The sequence below is a fragment of the Lemur catta genome, chromosome X, assembly GCF_020740605.2.
Source record: "Lemur catta isolate mLemCat1 chromosome X, mLemCat1.pri, whole genome shotgun sequence".
NCBI classification, from domain to species: Eukaryota; Metazoa; Chordata; class Mammalia; order Primates; family Lemuridae; genus Lemur; species Lemur catta.
This window is the reverse complement of record NC_059155.1, coordinates 14,220,551-14,240,999: the sequence shown is the minus strand read 5'-3', so window position 1 is coordinate 14,240,999 and position 20,449 is coordinate 14,220,551. Positions and strand designations below refer to the sequence as shown.

At 42.7% G+C, this 20,449-nt stretch overlaps 1 protein-coding gene across 1 annotated transcript in view; it reads right to left on the bottom strand.

Annotated features, from left to right (window-relative positions):
• PAK3 (p21 (RAC1) activated kinase 3) overlaps nt 1-20,016 on the bottom strand; it is a 242,455-nt gene extending 222,439 nt beyond the window's left edge. The window contains exon 1 of the mRNA XM_045538818.1: nt 19,647-20,016. The gene's annotated coding sequence lies outside the window, so the exon portion shown is untranslated. The remainder of the gene's footprint in view (nt 1-19,646) is intronic.
• Nucleotides 20,017-20,449: the final 433 nt, after the last annotated feature.

Here is a 20,449-nt window from a genome sequence, read left to right as displayed (position 1 = left end):
TTCTCCCTAGTAAACAACACTACCCTTTCAACTTCAGATGATTCAGATGTTGACTTGCCCAGTTTTGTATTAATCAGGAAGGCCCTTTTACTTCTCCTTCTGCTGCTACGGGAACTTCAAGCAGTAGCTTTAATTAATTCACCTCACATTTATATAGCACTTTGAACTTTTCAAAGCATTTCACACCAATTATCTCCTAGTATCAAAGACTCAAGGTATCAGAGCTGAAAGGGATCCCAGCAATCATCTGGTCCAACACCATCCTTCCCTTGTTCAGATGAGAATTGTTCAGTGACTTGTCCAAGGTCACATAGTAAATTGGGTGGCCCAATCAGTTTTAGAACCTGATGAAAACCTAATTTTCAGCTCAGTGCTTTTACTTAACAGCAGTTGCGGTAAGAATGTTTGCTTAGGGAGAGATGACACTAGATGTTCAGATGAAGCCAGAGCATGGCCACAGACTTGACTCACCATGAATGTTCTTTAAACTGAATGAATTAAGACAATGTTACAGCATGGGACTGGAAACCACCAGATTTGTCAATGCCAAATTTCCCTTTTTATAGGTAAGAAGGTGTATTTTCCCCTTTCCTGAAGGCAGATGAAAGCCTACAGTCTGAGTTTAATCACAGTTTGGAAGAGCAAATTAGGGCCACTGAGCTGTTCTGAGAACTAAGTCACTGGGAATCAGTTCCCATGGGGGTCACAGCATGGGGCTAGACAGAATGTCCTAAGGTTCTCCCAGTTCTGATAGAGGCAACAGAATTTCATTTCACAAAGAAAACATGTAACAATCTTTGATTCAATGGACTACAGCTTTTAAATAGGGTCTTTAATCACTTGGGAGGATATTAGAGATATGTTAAACAGGAAATGCAAGTTATAGAACTGTGTGCAATTTGATACCTGAGGCTGATCAGGAATGGTGCCTCCATCAAGGCCATGGGTGTTTGTCAGGCAGAGTTCTGCAGTTCATGTCTATGACAGGCACTAGCAGTCCCAAAGGGCAGAGAAAGGGCCTTACAACACTCACAAAAAGTCACATCCAGCTGTAAGAAGACTCAGTCTGGGCCTTGTAACCAAATCAACACATCTGGAGGGGACATAGTTCCTGGACACAAGGCCTATGAAGCTTTCATACTCTTGACATTAAGAGATACTTTTCTATTCCTGATAAATAGTAAACTCATTAGTTTTTTGTGAAGGTCAACATCAATGGCATTCAGATTTTTCTTCTGGCTGTAGAATTTTCACTCTAATAGAAAATGTCCTCAGAAATCCAGGATGATAAACAGACACAAAGCACAGTTGCCCTAGTTAAATTAGGGGTTTCACCCTGTTATGTGGTCTACTCTGCCCGCTGCCTCCCAGCTTCATCCCAGAATACACACAGGGACCTCTGAAACCACTGCTATGAGTCCCAGGAGTCATTAATGGCATACGAGCAGGCACGTAACATGGTAAGTTTTGCATAGTAGAAATATTGTTCAGGTTTAGAAGACAGCTTGAAGGAGGCTGCTATAATGGCAGGCACTCCAGTTAGGAATATATGATAATGGTCCAGATGAGAAGTGGTGAGAATCTAGAGAAGTGGCAATCAAGACATAAAATAGCAAATAGATAACAGAGAGATTTTGAAGATAGATTTGGTAGGGTTGGTAATTGTGGAAGGTGAGAGGAAGGAGAAATCCTGGTATAGTGGAGTCAGAGTATGTAAAAGGTCAAGTTCAATTATGGACACATTGACTTTGAGGTACCTGTGGAATTTCCAGGCAGAGAGACAGTCCAATAGACAGTCCAATAAACACATCTAGGGCTCAGGAGAGAGATCTATGGTGAGTGTATATATATATATATATATGGGAGTCATAAGCAAGTAGGTGATAGTTGAAGCCATAGGCATGGATACAATTGTGAAGAAAAATGTGAAGTAGTAAGGAGAAAGAAAGAGATATTCCTCATGTTTTCCTGGACTCATATTTCAGGTCTGGGGAAAGGAAGAAGAGCTCAAGAAGCAGCCAAAGAAGTGGGAGGTGAATCAAGAAAGAATAGTGTCACGGAATCCATGGGAGAACAGATTTTCAGGAAGGCAGGCAGTATAAATTAATGAGTCAGAAACACCAAGTAAGGTAAAAGATTGAGAAATATTCATTAGATTTGTCAGTTGGGAAATCACTGGTGTCCATGGCAAAAGATGTTGCATGAGAGCAGAAACCAGATTCCAATGGATTGAGGAAGTGAATGGAAGGGAAGAAAATGGAGGTAGGCTAAGCAGACTCCTTTTTCAAGAAGCTTGGCTGGGAAGGGAAAAACAGACATAGGGCAATAGCTAGAGAGGGAGGATATAGGGTTGAAGAGAAGGTTTTTAAAGACAAAAGAGAATGTAGGTATTTTGAAGGGAACCAGTAGTGAGTGAGGTGTTGAAGAGCCATAAAGGGGAAGCAAGTTTCAGAAAAACCAGAGGAAAGAATAGAATAAAAGTAGACACACATACATCTAGGTTTGAGGTGGCAAGGCAGGAGAGTAGGACCCCAGAAGCTTCTATTTTCTCTATGAAATGGGAAATGCAGTCATCTTCTAGGAGAGACAGGGACAAAAGTGGAGTTGAAGGCTGGGGGACAGTGGTGCAGGTTGGTTTAACACTGAGAGAAATGTGATATGTAGCTAACTAAGGTCACTTTGTAACATTTACAAGCAGTTTGCAGGAAGCAGTTGAGATTCCTGCTCAGGTGTCAATGTATAGAAAGAGAAGAGGCAGATGCTGGTTTCATCCAGAGGGTCTCAATCTGGTTGTTCATTAAATCACTTGGGGAGCTTTAAAAATACCTACATCTGGGCCCCATCTTAGACCACTGAAATCAGGCATCAGTATGTTTTTAAATGTACCAGGTCATTCTCATGTACAGCCAGGACCCAGATCCACTAGAATGATCTATGGTTTGAGCTTTGCTGACACCCTGTAGTATAAGGATAAGCAGGCAAAAAAGTTGACACATGAGAATTGCTGGAAAAGATGCACCATGGCTTTCGGAGGGAGAGGGAAAGAAGGGAAGCCAAAAGGGACTGATATCCAGGAAGACCTCAGTAGAGTCAAGGGATGAGAGATTTAGCTGAGGACAGAGAGTGTACAATTAGAATGAAAAAGCTGAATATATAAGCTCTTGCAATCACAATGCTTGAGCTTAAGATTCCAGAGGTAGAGCAGTTTAGGGACAAAACCCAGGAGTCAGCAAGGGGTTTTGATGGCAATGATCAAAATGAAGTCGAGATGAAGGTGAGTGGAGATAAGTGATATCAAAGAAAATTCAAATATAAGTCAGACCCTATCCCATTCTCCACCCAGAACCCTCCCGTCCAGTGGCTCACCATCTCATTCAGAGTCAGAGCCAGAGTACTTACAATTTCCTACAAGGCCCGATAAGACCTGTCCCCATGTTACCACCCTGACCTCATCTTCTAACTCAGCTTCAATCAGACTTGCCTCCTCACAGCCAGGCACACTCCTGTCTTGGGACATTCGCACTTGCTGTCCTACCTGTAATGCTCTCCCACAAGATATTTGCACGGATAGCTCAGTGAAAGATGCCCTTGTCAAAATACCTTCCCTCATATTTAAAATTGATCCCTCTCTCCCAGCATTCCCTACCTCATCCCCTGTTTAAATTTTCTCCATAATGTTTATTACCATTTGACATTCTATGTATTATCCTTATTTATTTGTTTGTTTACTGATAGCTTGATTATCTCTCCCACTCCCACCCCCTACCCCCAATCATAAGCCTCTTGAGGGCAGGGATTTTTGTCCATTTGTTCACTGCTATCTACTTAGCACCTACAACAGTGCCTGGGACATAGGCACTTTATAAATATTTATGAAAGGAATGAAGGAATCATGAGTATGGGATGTGCGATGGATGGTCCACAGGGCCACTACTGTTATCGAGGAAAAAAGCAAGACTTAGGTTTGAGAGGAAGCTGATAAACCAGTCCAGAAAAAGTGTGGGCGCACGAAGAAGACAAGAGAGGACAAAAGAGACTAGTGGGCAGTACAGATGGCATGATACCTCCAGGGAGCATTGATGTAGTATTTTCCTTTTGAAACAATTTTTATAATAATAAATTTAGTTTGTATTTAATTTTGTTATCTGCTGTCTTTTTTTTCCTTTTCTTTTTTCTTTTTTGGATGAACACAAAAGGCCTGAAAATTGTGCTGGGGAAATAGGAGAGTGTGAACATCACCCTTCAGCTCTGTGGAACGTGCAACCCAGGAAGATGAGCAGCTTATGCTTGATAAAGCTACAAGAGAGTCAATGTGTCAGTAAGGGAAGCAGGTATCAGTGGTGTGAAAACCTGACTGCACATTAGCATCACCAGGAGTAGGTCTTTAAAAATGTGGCAACCCAGGCCCCTCTTCAGGCCAATTGAATCAGAATCTCTAGGGGCGGGGTCCAGGCTTCAGTATGTGTTAAAAAGCTCCCCAGGTGATGCTTAAGCGCAGCCAGCGCTGTGATGTGCTCAGGTAGATTATACTGCAAGAGGGTGAAAGGCCAGGGGAGTTTGTTGATATGTAACGTAGGTCTCAAAGGGCACAGACCAGAAACCTTGGAGAGATGGAGTATGAAGAGAAAGCACAAACATGTATGGGGATGAAACGTCCTCAGGAGAGGAAAGGGGCTTACATTTGGCACAGTGGCAGGAGATGGCATAAATGGAGAGGCATTAAGAGGAATTAAGAGGTCTCAAAATTCTGAGTAGACCCCTTTGGAAAGAAATTGTCGGGATGAAGTTGTCCCAGAACTGAAACCAACTGCCTGAACAATTCAGGCCACTTCTGGTCTTTGGCTCTGCCATCCTGAGCTAGCCTACACACTCCCATGAGGCCATTCTTCTGGGACCATACAGCCTTCACTGCACTACTGAAGGATATTCTGCAGACCAAAGTTAGGTGTGCCCTGTGTATCATGCTGACACACCAACAATTGTTCAAAAGATGATTAAGTTCAAAGTCTGTATCGAAGCAGGTATTTCTTCAAGGGTGTCATATTTGTTTTATAAAAAGGTTTAATCCAGAGTCACGTCCCATGCCTTCGTGAGATGAGTAAAAGTTGAAATAGAAAGGAACTCCTTCCCTTAATTAATCAATCAGTATGTATGGAATATTAATCAGTCAGTATGCAATATATCATGTCTTGGGTACTTTAGGGGAATGGAGATGAGTGAAACATAGGCAGTGTCCTTAAGGAGTTCGAAATCTACCTAGGAAGACAACAGTGCTTGTGTTAACTATCATCAAAACGAAATCATATAGGATATATGCTAAACGAGCATTGTAGACCAAGTGTGGCTGAGGAGAAGAGCTCAACTCTCAATCTGCTTCAGGATACTTCCCTGTGCCCAGAAATGGACATCCATCATGTTGCTCAAGCCAGAAACATGGACGTCTTCCTTGCTTCCTCTTTCCTCTCAGTCCCCATATCCAGGCTATCAGCAAGCCCTTTTGGTTCTAGCTCAAAAACATATCATGAATCTGTTCTTCTTTCTGTGGCCACTGCCACCCCTAGTCTAGGCACCAGCATCTCTCATCCTGGACTACTGTCACGGCCTCCTAACTTACCCCTCTTTCTCTTCTTGCCACTCTCCAGGTCAATTTTATAGAGTAGCCAAAGTAATATTTTAAAAATATAAATTACATTATTTTGATTCTACACTTAAATACTTCAGTGGCTTCCCACTATACTCAGCATAAAGACAGAGCCCATTACTGCGGCCTGCAAGGCCCTGCATGGTCTCCAGCTTCATTGAGCATTACTTTCTCCCTGGTTCACTGTCTCTTCTAGTTGCTTGAATATGGCAAGCACTCACCTCAAGATCTCTACACAGAACTCTCTTTGTTAGTATTTATTTATCTTTGAGGCTTCAGCTCAAATGTTATTTCCCCCAAGAAAGGCCTTTATTCATGCTTTCCCCCAATCTCAACGAAGTCTCACTTGTTATTGTCTCTCATACCACCTCGCTCTTTTCCTTCACAGCACGAATTACAACATGTCTGGGTTTATTTGTTAAATGTCTGCCTTCTCTGCTAGACTGTGAGCTTAATAAGGACAGGGCTTATGTCTGTTTTGCTTATAATCACATTTTAAATGCCTAGCACAGAACCTAGTGTATAGTAGATGATCAACATGTATCCTTGGGATGAAAGGATGAATGAATAAAAGAATGAAATAAAAAAGAGATGGTCTGAGAAGGATTTTTGGAGAAGACCCAGTAGGAAAACACCATAAACAAAGGCACAGAAATTTGTGTGAAAGATGTGTTCTGCAGATGAGGGTAGCCCAGTGTGGCTGGAGTATAGGGTCTGGACTATACCTACTACAGGGTAGATACTATTGGAAATGTACATTGTAACCACTTATAGGGATATAGTTGAAAACCTAAAACTCCAGGCTAAGAAGTGTGACCTTTATTTGGTAACTCCCACCATGCCTTTATCCTACCCTGGTCCCATCCATTCCCAAAATAACCGAGGGTGGGCAGGATGCACCACTCCTCCTCAGCTGCGAGCAGTTAAGGGTGACATGGCCCTCCTACCTCCAGCCATAGTCAGGGACCTAGCAAGATTCAGAATGAGCAATGTCTACAGTACCCAAGCACCTGGTGGGGAAATAGAAAGAGATGGTGAGAAAGGATTTGTCAAAGTATATCCAAAGTCCTTCTGAGTCATATAACTTATCTGAATATTCCATAGGAGTCTGGGTTCCCATCTGGCACCTTACTACTCAAGGCCTTCAGATATCTCCAGTAGTAATAATAATGCCTACCTCATAAAGTTATTATGAAGATTAAATGAGAAAATATGTATAAGGGACTTAGTATAGTGCCTAGAACATGGTAAACACTCCAAAAATATTAACTGCTGTTATTATTCCTCTTCTGTAAAGTGGGAATAATAGTGCCTACCTCATAGGGTTGTTGTGACCATTAAATAAAATCATACATGTAAATTCTTAGCACAGCGCCTAGCACATAATAAGTACTCAATAAATGTTAGTCATTATTACTGTTCTAGCATTAAAAGAAGGAGCAATAATAATATTAAATAGTTCAGGCAAGAAATAATGAGAGCCTGAACTAAGGCAGAGACATTGGGGAATCCAATGAAGGCAGAATTTGACTAAAATTATCACTTTGGGGCCCCAAAGATGAGGATTAATGTACAGAGAAAGGCACAGAGACTGGTACACAGCCAGTAGTGGGCAGGGCAGGTTGCTCGGTCACCAGGCTGAGCCAGGTGATACCTTGGGAAGTGTCCCCTCTCAAGGCAGGCCCTGTCACCAGGGCTCAATTCCCAGCTCTATTGATCAGGGAGGAATTGTCACTATGGCAGCATCTAGTTGCCTTATTTGACATATTATTAATATTATACTTAGGGAGGAGATAAAGGGCCCTCTGGCTGGTTGTCTTGGAGGAATGCCAGAAGGGAATACATGGCTGGTGGGGCTGATGGGGGAGGTAGGAAGGGGACACTGACAAAACTTTATACCGCATGGGACCAGTCTCCTGTGAGAGTTGCTAAGCAGGGTCTTATTTGTCCCTGCTTTTGTCACTGTGTGAACCATTTTTGAGCCCAGGGAATCAGCTGCTCTCTAGAAGCAGCCCGTGTGACATTGTGCAGTGCTTCTGCAAGAAGCTCTCTCACTCTTAGGAGCTCCCCAGGCAAAAAGGTCATCTCCTCTGCTTAGCTCAAACAATATATATCTCATAGGAATCAGAACTCTCTGCTGGGGTGTAAGCTAGGCTGAAAGGTGGCCCAGACACTGAAAAGCCAGAGGCCAAAGGACCTACAGGGTCACTGAGGATGGCAACTTACTGATAATAGCAATACCTTATTAAGCACATCTATGTCCCAGGTGGTATCTTGAGAACTTTGCAGAAATTATCTTGTTTATTCCCTAAGGAACCCTAAGAGGTAGCTACTACTATTTTCCCCACCACACAGGTGAAGAAACTGAGGTTTAGCGAGGCTAAGTGACTGTCCATAGTGTCTGAGCCAGGACTCAATCCTCTCCGTGGAGCTTCATGAGTTCATAATATAAATAAAAAATAACTGCTATAAATGGCAGTGCATAAATGAGCACTATGTATGGGGAGGACATAGATTATCTCTTTGATTCCTCACTACGACTCTGAGAGGTAGGTACTAATATTACTCTTTCCATTCTCCAGAGCCAAGACAGTTAGGTGGTTAAGAAACTTTCCAAGACTACATAGCTAGTAGAAGATAGAGTGGAGATTTCAACTTGAGCAAATGATCCCTTTAACCTTTACCCTACCCTCTTTTTTCCCCAAAAACATCTCTTTTGCCAGGGAAAACATGAAGACACCCAAGTTCGTATACCTTGGATCACTTCCCTTTCAAAGTAGTCTGTTTTAGTGATGTGATTGCTCCAATATCTCCATGGAGAAGGGAGAATCAGGATCATTAAAGATGAAAGAACTGAGGCCTAGAGAGGCAGAGTGACTTGTCTGGCATTAGACATGAAGCAAACAATGGAGGCCTTACAAGAGCTTGGTTTCTTGATTCCTATTGACTCTCGTGACTGGAAATGACAATAAAGAGGACAGACACTGCAGAAAATGTGTTCAAGTCCTCCTCTGAGGGCTCTAACTGGAAGGAGATTTTTAGAGAAATTCTAGCCTGTACAAGATCTTTCTAAGAAAGAGCGAAGAGAAAGAAAACATATGGTCTGTTTCTGTGCAGCAATGTTAAATTGCTCTATGTCCTACACTATAGTCAAGGTGAAAAGTTGGGCTCCTTCAAAAGGGGCATTAGGTTAGGGTTTGAGGATGGACTTGATCCTGTAGGTATATTCTGGAAATTGCAGTGCATGGTTTTGTTGTGCTCATAAGTTTAAATCATATCAATCCTGGTTCAATAAGTCTGTGTTGGTGAATGCCAAATACTGCTCGCTGCAAGCTGCAGGTTTGATAATGAAGAATCAAACAAGAACTCTAGTGAGCTGAAACCCAAGAATCCAATCTAACAAGACTGTTATTCACCCTATTCACCCTACTCTGGGCTCTCCCCCTGTCTCTCCCCACCCAGTCCCTTTCAGCTGAGAGCATCCAGGAAGTCACTCTCTACCTCCCAGAGGTTGTCTGTACCCTTGGCACCAGCCTCCTGATGGGAGTAGGAGGAGGAAAACAAAAGTATGTTTCACATTCCCATGATCTGTGAAACTAACAATAGTCACAGAGGTTTCAGGAATTCATCTCTCAATGCCAATATTTACAGGTTTACTCAGCTATCAGTTCTCAAGAATCAAACTAATCTAGCCCCACCCCTATGATGATACATAATAACTCTGGCAACATTTCACGGCCATTAAAATGAAGCCCCCCTCCACCTTTCTTTCCTGGTGTTTAAAGTTACTTCAAGGCCCAGACAGGTCACACGCAAGAAAATCTATTGCTTAATACATTACGCTCTGGTGTAACACAGTCTTATTACCATGGGCAGCCCTTAATAGGAGAATACTCTTTACCATTCAAGCCCCAGGACCAGACAGGCAGATTCACTTTGCTACTCGCCAGCTGAATGAACTTGCGCAAATCATTTAGCTGCTCTGAGCCTCAGTATCCTCCTCTGTAAGATGGAAATGCTAATCATTCTGATCTAATAGAGTTGTGGAGGTGATTAAATGAGAAAACACATGCAAAGAAAGTAATGCATACCTGGCACACAGCAGATGCTTCATAAATGTAAGTTGTATATAAACAGGAAGACTTACTGTCTTGGAAAGTTTGCCTTGGAGAAGCATTTCCCTAGCTCCAACTTCCCCATAATGAAGTGAAGGGCTGAAGAGACACAAGGAAGTAGTGGGGCAAATGAGTGTATGTTTGTGCTAACTCCTTTCCTTTTGGCATTTAGAGGGCAAGGTGGTATTGAGAGAGTGCCTATGGCTGAAGCAAACAGAATCAGTGATGCAATCAAGGGAGGGGGTGAAGAATAGGGAGAAGGTATTTAAAGTGTAGTGAGGGTAGGGTAGCATAAAAAACTAGAGTGTTGCAAGCAGGAGAAACCTACCACAACACAGTGATTTTAATGAAGAGAACAGAAGCAAGAGTTGAAAAAGTCAAAGAAGGAATAGAAACTTGAAAAGGGATTCAAAGGAAAGCTTGGGCCAAAATGGTCTAAGAAAGAGTTATGGAAATCACTTTGTCCTTTGTCAGTAACGCTTCTACTGCAAGTATTGTGCCAAAAGACATGAAATATGCTCATGATTGAATGACTGGTCAGTTTGTTCATCCACAGTTGCTTTTATTAAAACGAACACTCTGCTCTCCACTCACCTCTGCAGAAACCAACCCCAGGGAACTAAGTCAAAAGCTGGCCTCCCCTCAAGTACAGTCTCATCTCACAGATTTCTAAGCCAGGGCTACTGGGTGAACCTGGACTTCCTCACTTTAGAAAATGGTGTCATTCCCTTAGGCCAGAAACACATTAGATCTTGCCTCCTAAAACTTACCTTGGGAAGGGTTTCTAGTCTTCTGCCAAATCACCTAAGAACCTAGTTAACAAATAGATTTCCTAGGTCTACTCTTGGAGTTTCAGATTCAGTTGGTTAAGGTGGGTCCTCCAATATATTTTTTTAAAGTACCCCCAAATGATTCTGTCCCAAAGCAAGATTTGACTTTGGAGATGAGAATGATTTGTTTAAATTGAAGGAACTATAATATGGGTCATCTATTCCTAACTATGCCCTCATTTTATATGTGAGGAATCTGAGGCTGGGGGATAAGGAAAACCCCCATCTATTACTTAGCACAGCAGCCACCTGAGACCCCCACCCCTCACGGAAGACCCACATCAGCATAATACTAACCTAACACCTGGCACATTAGCATAATACTAACCTAACACACCTAACATCAGCATAACACTAAACCTATTACCTGGCACATCAGCATAACACTAAACCTATTACCTGGTGGGCATTAATCACCTGAGACCCCACCCCTTGGATCACCCCAACTTAATAAAAATGGGAAAAATTGGGTAGACGGGGCTCAGAATTGGGTGGTGAGACCCCTCCGAGCCCGCCGGCGAATAAACCTTGATTCTCCGACTCTCCATGTGCCGCTCGGTTTGTCCTCGGGACCACTCGCTGTAACACTTGCTGTAACACAGGGACACTTAAACACTTGTTCAAGGTCATACAGTTAATTATTAGCAAAACCAGAACTGGAACTCAGGACTTCTGCCTCCCAATTCATTGTAAGCTCCATTTGCCAACTCTTTTTGTCTCTTCCTTAATGAGATTTTCCTTTTTAGATTAAATATGGTGACAGATGTACCCTCCTGGTTCTAATCAGAGTTCAAAAGCAATGCTACCTTTGCAGAATAATTCAATAGGGGAAAAACCCATGAGAATCCCCAGTTCTGCTGAAAGCACCAAGCATAGTTTTAAAAAGAAAAGATGGCCTTTCCTCTTATGACCATAATAAAGGAGAAATGTATCATATTATTTATGGGTACAGACCATATTTGTGGCTTTGATGTTTCTGTTTTAAATTATTCAGAATTGAAGAAGAGATACCCCAGCTTTAAAATAGGACAGTTATTAGCATAACAACTAAAACTATTTTTTCAAGGCAGCAAAGATTAATAATTTTCTCATCTGGCCATAGTTCCTCTAGGAACTATCCTCACTCTAGTGCTAACACTTAAAAGGAAAAAAACACAAATATTAGATAGGATCTAAAGCCATTTGCCAAATACCAAGATTTTGAGGTAAGTGGGAAACCACAACTCATAATTGTCAATAGTTCAAGTAATCCAAATTATTCCTTTGGGGACAATAACCCACCCATCTTCTGACAGCTCAAAAGCATCCCAGAGGTGGGCTGTGCCAGTACCACACTAGGTAAAGTAAATGATGGATAAGTACAAAGAGCGTTCTTAAATCTAACAGATAAGAAAACTTCACTTTAAAGGCGCCCATATCTATCCCTAGAGGCGAGAATTTGCCAAATTTTTAGCTAGCAAGTGTTAGGAGATATGTCAGGAGCCTTTTCTAGCAATGTCCAACTCTTAGAGCATTTATCCTTCCCAGATATGTTCATCTGCAAAATTGGCAACCAATAACTGTCACCACTCTTTCTTTCATGCTTCCCCATTGCTCTGCCACCCCAAAAGGATTTTAAGGTTGTTACTGTGCTCTTCAGAAAAAAGACATTCTTTAGCCACACAAAATGACCACTCAGATTGGCATCTTTTCCTAATCCATAGACTCTACACTTAGCCTAAAGCAAACACCAAAATCCCCTCCACCATATGTGGATGTTGGCAGAAAAGAGATACAAGAAAATGAAGCAAGCCCAGGCAGAGTAAGGGGAAAAGCTACACCTGTACCTGTTTGCACACTATTCCCTTTGCAGAGGGTGACATCACTGTTTATTTCTGTTAGAATAACTTCTCATGGGAGGACCTTAAACTAGTCCTCTTTGCAGGAAGCCAAGTTTGAGAGAAGCTGATTCCTACTCATCACTCAGCCTCTGGAAAATTCTGGAACCAATCTATCTGACCTCAAAGGTCAGTGAAGATGCAGCAGTAGTTCTTTTCCAAGTGTCTTAAGACAAAGTGGCGCTCTAAAGTTAGTCTGTTATTGCCTGCTGCTGTGGCGGCTGTCAGCAGAGATGACCCTAAATGGCCATTCATTTCACAGTGAATTTAGAGAGATTTGATGTTGGAAAATGCTTTCGACACAGTTGTAGCTGGAAATGAATTAAAAAGCATGTTTGCTTAAATAATTGAAGGTGAAACATGTATTACATGTGTTCCATGTGCAGTTAGGGATTTCTGCTCTCAGCCTTTCCTAGTGTCAAATATGAATTCCAGCCTAGCTCTTGATTTAAGAACCAAATGCTGAATTTTCAGAAGACATCAAGAGGAGGGGAAAATGTGCTTTTATACACTGTGGCTGGAGTGTAAATTGGTATAAACATTTTAGAAAGCAATTTGGCAATGTCTAAAAAAAAATTAACTGAACAAATCTAATCCTGGAATTTATCTTTAAAAAATAATGGGCTAACTGGATATATATACTGCATGGATGTTCAATTATACCATTGTTTGTGTGATCATAAAGGAATAGATTGACAATTATGATTTTTAAAATCATAAACATTTCTCTACAGTAAAAGACACCCAAACCAAAGTTAAAAGACAAATAATAACCTTCTTAATGTATTTTCAATATAGATAACAGTTAAATAGTTACTATCCAAAATATATAAAGAGATCCCAGTTATCGAAACAAAAAAGAACAACTCAAGAGGAAAACAGGCAAAAGCTATGAAACGGCAGCACAGAAGAAGAAATACAGATGGCCAATAAACATATGAAAAGATGTTCGACCTCATTAGTACTCAAAGAAATGCAAAGGGAAAAAAAGAGACTTTTTTTCAGTCTTCACATTGTCAAAGATTAAAAAGATCAATAATATCTGAAATTGGTGAGGAAGAGCGTGGAGAAATGGCCATTGTTGGTGGGAATGTAAATCACTATAGCCTTCCTGGAGGGCAACTTGGCAGGCTCTATTAAAATCAGAGATGTGCAAACCAAACTCTTTGAACCGGTAACTTTACTACTGTGAATTTATATGACAAAAACACTTACAATAGTATGCAGAGATGCAAGTACAAGGAGGCATGCTGCACCAATATTTAATAATGTAAAAGAATTAGACATAATATAAAAATTTATCAACAAAAGGCTGGATTAAAGAAATTATGTCACAATCATATAATGGAATACTATGTACTTACTAAAAAGAATGAAACAGCTAGATATATGCTGCCAGGACAAGACCTCCAGATACATAGTTCAGTAAAAAGCATGTTGTAGAACAGTATATCGTCACATCTTTGATTATTTTATGCATCTGAATATCCATAAAACTATGCACAATATGATGCATACCAAACTGTGGACATGGTCAGGAATCAGTGTTGGAGAGGCAAGGAACATTCTACTTCGTGTTTCTATTTTTACAAATGCAAATGAGCATGCATTCTTTTAATAATAAAGATAATCTTTTTAAACAAGAAGTGACGCATGCTGTGCCACTCCCCTACAATGTCCAGCTCCCACTCTGAGCCTCTAAAGATGTCCTTTTCAAGGACCTGGTGTTGAGCATCTAAGTCAACTTCTCATACCCAAAGCCATGAGATTTTGCTATTTAGAGGTTAAACAAGGGTAAGAAATGCTGGAGAGAGATGGAAGAGTTGTCCCGTTCTTTTGGAAGCGTTTTTATTTCACTCAAATATAGCATGATTGCCACCCTTTCTGGACTGACCCCCCTCTCCCATCCTCCCAAATCTCCCACCAGTCTTCCCACCATGCCTTCTCCCCACCCCCCACCCCCCCGCCCACTTTGGTTCATAAGGTTGGGGGAAGGGACAATGATTAGCTTATTTAAATTCCTTTTCTGTTTTTACCTCAAGTTCAGAATTCAATCTCAATCTTTAATCCTAAAGAAATTCCACTCTAACTCCCCCTCCACCAGTCTATTTGGCACAAGGCTCATTCCAGTATTTCCAATCCCCTCCAAATTAAGGTTGACAATTTCACCTCTGGGAACCTTTTGTATTTAGGAAGCATCTCCCAGTGACACTAGGCTGTGTACCAACACCAACTGCAAGCAGAGCAGGAGCTGTGGCCCTACACAGCCCTGAAATTACATGCACATGTTAGTGGATGAAGGCTCTGGGGAGTGCATCAATAGCTTTCATCAGACTTTCTAGGAGGCCGTTGGCCCACAAAAAGGTTAATTAACAACCACCAAGGTAGAGAGACTACGGTGACTGAATCATTCACTCAGAATTTAGGGCAGAACACCCACCCAGTCCTCAGGTTTTCAAATGGCTGCTTGGCTTTGTAAGTCAGACAATTGTACACTCAAGAGGAATGGAGAGGAAGAGAGAGAAACATGGTCTTTTAGGGCTCTACCAGAAGCCTGTCCCTCTGTTAAAGTTGCCATGTGAGAGGCCACACACCTCAGGGCTGGACATGACCTCCAAGTCCCACTCAACCACCCAACCCACGCTCCCCCAAACTACACAAGAAGAGGGCTAGGTCTAACAGAGGAGCACTAGGAGATGACAGGTCTGAGTTTTAGCTGTTACAGTGACTTCTATTCTGTCATGTGGTAGCTGTGTGACCTTAGGCTACTCACTTCACTTCTCTGATTCTCATTTTTCTCATCCAAACAGAAGGTTTGCACCAGAGGAACTTCTAGAGGCACTTGCAGCTCTACCATTCTATGAATCTGCCCTACAGGACAGGTATCTCCTAAGCTCTCCAGAGCAGAGAATGACTTCACTCTCACTTTCTAGCATCACACAGTCTTCAAGTCACACAGTTCTCTCTTGTGGCTAACAGAAATCTTTCCTACTGTAACTGGAGCTTGCTGCATTCATGCAAACAAGACCTAATCTGTGTATAGAGCACTCTAGAACCAGGAACTCAGATGCCTCCATATCAGTCTCTACCCCAAAGCCAGTTTGCAATTATTAGCCATTAATTCACAAGAGCTCCATTCTCCTTTCAAGGAAGTTTGCAAAGTGGTCCAGGGAATTAATAGGAGTCAAGGGAACCAAGAAGGGTCAATAGTCACATGAGTGCTATTTCCTTTACCTTTAAATTTCCCTAAAGATGGTCTCAGCTTCCCGAAATGGACCTCTGAAATTGATGTTCAAGAATCCTCTCTTACAAACAGGACTCCAGCCCAGATTGGGCATTGGGGCCACTGGAGATGAACCCTGCAACAGCTAGCTTCCAAGATGGTCCTTTAGAACTGCTTCTGAATGATAGTGGTCTGAAGGATAAAAGCAACTTTCCAACTAAACTTAATTCCCACCTCCAGGGTTCTCTGGTCAATAGAGTGTGTTCAGATTGATGGGCTTTTTCTGAAGGCTGTACTGATGATACCTCTGGACCAGGAAATTAAAGGCCACACTGAAATTTTCAGGATGTGAAAGGAAATAAACCTAGAGAACTGAGTCACCCAAGGTTGAATGAGGATAGGTCTTTGCAGTCAAAGCAGAGGAGAGAACTGAGGCAGTCTGCCCAATAAGTCAGCAGAAAAACAGGATTGGGACCTAAATTATCAGGATAATTGCCTTAATTTTTCACTTCCCTTTCATAATAACCTTGAGTTTAGATAGAGCCTTTCTTCCAGGGAGCTCAAAGTACTTGCAGAGATATTATCTTAGTTGTCATCACACCATCACAGTAAGAGGCATGATTATTATCAGCCTCACTTTACAGATGGGGGAAGGAAGGAAAGCCTGGAGGGGCAAAGCCAGTCATCCAACTTTACCCAGCAAGATGCCATCCACCTTTGAACTCCAAGCTCGGCAGAGAGTGCTCTTGCCCAGCATTGCCCACAAAATGTTTCTCTCAACACCAGTCCAGCCAAATGCTTGTTGGAGCACTGGGTTTTGTGGGCAAATACATCTGAGAAATGTTGCATATTTTATTCTCCTGGAGCGTCACAATGTACATTAACCTAGTAAAGGTTTTTAGAAGCCCTGTAGAAAACAAACCGTTTCTGTTTAAGCAAGAATTTCCCAAACTTAACTTGGCCACAAAACTGTGTGTGTATGCATGTGTGTGTGTGCGCGCGCGCGCGAGACGAGAGAGAGAGAGAGAGAGAGAGAGAGAGAGAGAGAGAGAGAGAGAGACTAACATTCTGTGGAACTAGTCTTTTTAGGAACCCACATCGGGAAGCACTGATCTAGCCACTAGACTGATCTGAGTATCAGTACAGCAGATAGATCAATTCCATTCTAGCCCAAGCTGTAGGGGATGTATCTCATAGATATTGCCTGATAACATCAGGTATTGACATCCAGTGAACAAAGGACCTTGATGCACCCAAAAGACCCTAGGCCATCATCTCCTCTGCAACAGGGCATTGGCTAGACTAGGAAGGAAGTCAATTCAAGCCCACCCACTTCTGCCGATATTCCTTTCAAATAGAACTCAGTGTTATTTTTGGTCTTCATTTAAGGGGGGAGGTACTCAGGATGCTGATCCACATTCTCAGAGCTCACACCCTTAACTAGCATAATTTTGTGCCCACCAGGCTCTTCCAGGAGAAATCATCAATCTCTTAGTCTCACTCCCAGTGCCATTCATCAGCCTATGTATGCAATCAGCACCAACACAACAAAATAGGAGCCTCAGAATGTGCCCCTGTTCTGGCTTAATTGCATGAGTATTAGAGTAGTCATTATATATCCATTTCAATACCAACATGCAGCACAGAAATCTTGTGCTATTGTTAATTACCAGTGACACTACTAAAAGTACCTAAAATGTAAGAGTCCCTGAAGAGCCTGTCCTCATTAATTTGTATTTTATATACAATTTGAATGATAAAAGATCACAGCCAATGGATTTAAATTTATTACTATAATTTTCATCTTTTCTTTTACTATTTATTAAACATCCACAGCATGAGGGAAAATGCCTGCATTGAAATTGGTAACTTTTGGTGTAAAAAGTAAATGTAATGCAGGTATACGTGTCTTTACCCATGCATTGGCTATGTGAAAAATTCTGTATAAATGATTTTTTATTTTAAAAAATTCACTGTAAAGGTCAGAGAGGCACTGTTAATTAAGATGGTCTGATTATGAATCCTTTTTAAAGCAACAAATTCTGCAATGTGAATACTGTCCATTTAGTTCATTTGCTTTGCAGACTCAAAATTACATATATCAGATTTGCTTAAAGCAAAACACACTAATACTAATAAATGAGCCAGACGTTTCTTAAGATAGAGATGTATTCTGATCCTTATCTATCTGCAATACTGGCTTTTTTTTTTTTATTTACCATTAATTGTCATTCCAGTCCAGAGAGACTCATTCTGAGTTTGTTGAGAATTTAACCGTCACACTTCCAAAGACTCACTGCAGTCTTACTTAACTATGACCTTTCTGCCTTCATACATGCTGTTCCTTCAACTTAGGACACCATTCTCCACTTAGCAACCTGGTGAATTAATTCTTCAAGACTAGACTCAAATGTCACCTTGCCCGTGAAGCCTTTCTTGATCACAAACCCCTTCCCAGTGAAGCACCCTCCCCCATGCTTCCACAGTACCCTGCCTGACCCTAGTCATGCTCTACTCTAATTGTCTGTTTACACGCTCTATCTTGCCTACTAGACTGTGCAATCCCTGAGAGCTGAGATGATGTTTTATTCATTTCTATACTTTTAATACCTAACATTGCTACTAACACATAGAAGGTATGCAATAGATGTCAGCTGTTTCATTAATCACTGTCCTTAACTGTATATTTTTGGACCCTGAAAAACAATGCTTTATTAAAACCACAAATAAAAATTTCAAAGAGAAGTTTTAGTAGTTTTGTTCATTTTTATTGATTTTTTTGATTAAAAACAAAAATGACCATACCAGTTCACACCTTATAGTTCAAGGAAAAATAAAAACACCCCTAAAGCAAATTCATGGCTAATACATAGGTGCCTTTGGTTTACTCTTTTTTCTCCAAACACACAGCTACATCCTAGCACACCACTAACTTCTCTGCAGTAAGGAAGACATGACATGAGGATCCACTAATTAAAGAGGATTGAGGGAAGGCACTGCAGAGATCACTGTGGGAGCTTTGCATCCTCATTGGCTGAAAGAGGAAAACCTGCTAAGAAAGTTGGGCATCTTTGGGAAAACAATAACCATGTCTAGTAAGGCTTGGTCAACCTGGCTCGAAATTTCACATTCAGAAAGTACTAAGCAACAGCCCCAGTTGGGGGGATTTCCATCACTTTGAAACCATCATTACCCTTCCAATGTGGGCAGAACAGGTTGGACCTGATCCACCTGCGTGTTGCTGCAGTCTGACTTGGCATGGGATGAGACCCAAGGACATATACTGCCAAGAGTAGCCCAGCCCCATGGCGCGCGCGCGCGCGCACACACACACACACACACACACACACACACACACACACACACCACTCCAACTCACAGTGAATCTTACGCAAAACCCAAACCATCTCCCCAACACACAACACTGCATTCCTGTGTGCCCAGTAACACACAGGGAGTGCCCCCTCACATTCTCTCACTTCCCTAGTCTGCCCGGCCCACACCTCACACCACTGGCAGACTGCAGCCTAGCCCGGAGCTGGAAGCTGGTGAGGACTGGTTTTTGTTGTGTGTAACAAAGCCCCATGCACCCAGGTGCCCGGCTGGATCAACTCCATCCATCTCTCCCCGCCCCCATCACTGAGCTCCCAGAACAAGAGAAAGCTCAGCCCTGGGTAGTGGATGCAGGGAGTGGGGCCGCAAAGAAAGAGAGCTCTAGGGGTGGGCGGGGGCAGGAGTCGGGGCAGCTTCAGCGCTCCCTCGCCATGAACCAAGAGGGACGGCGAATTGGCAGAGGGACCCAGCTGCCTTCCCACCCTATCGCCCCCTCCCCCATCTATTCATAGAGCAAGACTGAAAACTGAGAAATAATCTACCCTCCCGTCCGCCCCGTACCCTCCCGGCGGCTCTTGGAGCCATGGGAGCTCCAGCAGCCCGCAACAAAGCGCCCCGAGCACAGACCTGTTCCAGCCTCTTCGTGGCCCGAGCGAAGGGGAGCCGCTGCCGAGGGTTTTGCCCTTCGCCGCTGGGCAGGAGGAGCCGAGGATGGGAGGAGGAGCAGGAACTGGAGGAGGAAGGAGGATGAGAGGGAATGGGAGATCACAGCGGGGGCGGCGGCGTTAGGAGGAGGAGGAAGAGGAGGAGGCTGCTTCTGTGGCAGCTGCTGAGGATGCTCTGGCGAGAGGCAGGGCTCGGTGCGCGGGGTGTGGGCTCACGTGCGCCCCATGGCCCCGGGATGCGCGCGCGTCTGGGTGTGTGAGAGCATCTGGGTGTATTTGACTGTGATTATTCCAATTCCGACCTAGTCTGTAACTTGTGGTTCCTGCAGCCAGGCGGAAGTGAAACCCTTCCAGTCTCCTAAGCCTGACTGTGTGGGTCAGGGGATGGGGGGTGGGAGTGGGGGTCGCGAGGGCGGGGAGAAGGTGCCGGCACCAGCCCCTTCAATCTTCTTTCTGGGCACTGGTAGCTTGCATCTGCACATATCTCTCAAAACCCTATAGCCAAGGAGAAAAGAAAGAGACCAAGGACACTCACCATCACCATCACATTATATTGAGTGAATGCTCACTCCGTCCTGGGCACTGTCTAGGCTGTGCAGAAGATAATTTCTGTTGGAATTGGGATTGACTTTCACGAGTTGGGGTGCCTATAACTTCATACACAATCCACATCTACCTTTCCTCCTGTCTCTCATTCCATTGCAACATCTCTGTGCTTGTAACCAAGGAAGTGGCATACAATCAATTCTCTACTTTTTAGTCTGC